This window comes from Helianthus annuus, chromosome 7 (assembly GCF_002127325.2).
Source record: "Helianthus annuus cultivar XRQ/B chromosome 7, HanXRQr2.0-SUNRISE, whole genome shotgun sequence".
NCBI lineage: Eukaryota > Viridiplantae > Streptophyta > Magnoliopsida > Asterales > Asteraceae > Helianthus > Helianthus annuus.
Genome location: NC_035439.2, coordinates 74,645,778 through 74,648,290, shown reverse-complemented (window position 1 = coordinate 74,648,290; position 2,513 = coordinate 74,645,778).

The following is a 2,513-nucleotide window of genomic DNA, read 5'->3' as shown; positions in this document are numbered from 1 at the left end:
CAACTTCTCAGCAACAAACTGCTTCAATCTGTATACTATAAAACAAACATCTCGAGAAACCATAAGAATTTTTCAACAAAGTTAAACAAATTTATTATTTTTCAAGAGACAGTTAAACTGTATCACAGATTAAGCATTTTCAACTTATCACCAACACGCAAAACTTTTTGTTCAACACACAAGAACCTGCATGATTTAAAAGTTTGAACTCACTTTCTAACACCGTCTCCCCCTATCAGTAACAATTCCTCCAAGAATAACAGTTTTCCGTACGTTAAGAATTTTAAACAGAAAAAGACACTATTTTTGGTTTTTTATATTTTTCTGAAAGCAAGTAAATACAAAAACAATAAACACTCTATTTTTGTGAAAATCACTGGTAAGAAGATCATATCAGCACAATCAAATTGTTTCACACAATCATATAATTCTTTATTTAATTTTTCGTGAAAAGCAGTTCAAGACGATTACCAGTATGTTTGTCCTCTTAAACAAAATGCATGAACATTTCAAGTACCATTACCATATGATACGTTAAGGTAATTTTATTTACTGAAATACTAGCGTGTCCCACAACAGGATATACCCCCGCGATCAAGGTATGCACAAAGATTCATCGTAGTAGGTGAGTATACTGATGTCATCCTTTAAGATATCTTGAAGGTGTCTAGGTCTGCATATAATCTGTTTTATCATGTTTTGATTGCTTAACAATGAACACCCAAATAAATACTCATCAAATCCTGGAAATTTAAACAACACACTCTATCATGCAAGTATCTTCCCTACCACATATTTCACAAGTTCAATCCAGATTTCTGAAATCCTAACTGGGAATAGGTTGAGAAGAGAACAGAATAGATCTTTAGTAGAGATGGTATAATATACAGATCAAATGAGATTTTCTCAGTTTGATATAGGTTTCTTTTGGGCACTTGAGGGCCTCTTTCGGGTGTATAAGATCTATAGTGCGACAACGTACAGCTAGGTCAGCATGTATCTGGATGCACCAGAAGCTGTCGTTGCCTAGCACCTCCAGGTCAGCATATATCTGGATGCAGCAGAGGAGGTACACGACTTTTTTGCAGAGAAGATTTCAGAATCAGATCAAAATTGTGTGTATCGGGACACATGCAGACATTCAAATAGAAATGAGTTAATTCCAAGTGACTCTCTTTCCTGGGGTCATGTACAATTTTAGTTCTGAACAGAAAGACAGCCAAGATATCCCCAGATGAAATAACAGTATAAAGACCCAAAACTTCAGATTTTCACAATCTATCAACGCAAGAATTAAGGTCATTAAACCATACACCACTGATGTGTTCCCCACTCATATTCTGTTCATTTAAGTTTATATCACATTGGTAAGTTGATTAGTTCATGCTTTTCGCCTACTGGTACATCATATGATGAAGCTGCTATCACACTTAAGCAATTTGTTTCAATTTCAGTGTGACAGTCTAACTTGCCGATGTACTATCACTTCTTCTTTTTCACACAGTGGAATCTCATTTTTGATTTTCTATTTTTTTTATGTTTTTGATTTTTCAATTTTTTTTTATTTTTGATTTTTAAGAAAAGCAGTAAACTATTTACAAAAATTCTTATGAAAAACCAGTTATTCAGGATTCCTCATCCCGTTGAGTTCGACTAAATGTTCAAAGCGAGCCCTGTCAAATGCTTTAGTATAAAGATCTGCCAGGTTATCTTCTGTGTCGACTCAGCACTTTGAACTTCAATTTAAATCATTTAAAAAAATATATCAACAATCTCACACCCCCCTTCATGTGCCTGAAGCAGCCAATATCAACATAAGTTGATGCTCCTCCTTAGCAGCTCCTGCACACACTAACTTAAGAAATTAGTTAGATTGGGGGACCCAAGCCTTAATGGTCTTGGGTCGTCTAAATTCACCAACTATTTGAACATCCATCCAATATCCATTACTCCTAACTGGAGTCTTGGATCTTAGACCTGTTGATGGAAATGGGTTTTGATTTCCATAAGGTCTCTGGTCCTGAGGGTTCCTATGTGTGTTTGGACTATTTAACCTTTGAAAATTTTGATTTTGATTCCAAGAAGCATTATTATTGTAATTTCTAAAGCCATTGTTATAAAAATTTCGACCACCATTGTTTTGGTATCGATTTTGATATTGACATTGACTTCTGAAATTATTAGAATTATAATTGTTCATTCTAGGTGAACTGCTTCTAGGTCTCTGATATCTGCCTGGTGGAGATCTAGGCTGAAATCTTTGTTGATTTCTTTGAAAACGTGGAACTTGTGGAGTTCCTGTTCTAGCCTTATCTACACCAACAACAACATTTTGTGGTTGCTTAGGAGCAGATTTCTTTGGAGAATTTGAACCTTTCTCCTCACTATCACCACTCTTCACTGGTAATTTCCCTCTCTGTTTATCACTCATTTGTGCTTCACTATTTTTGTTAGGACAGCAGCTAGCTACATGTCCCTTTATGTGACACCGGAAGCACGATCTCCTTTTCAAA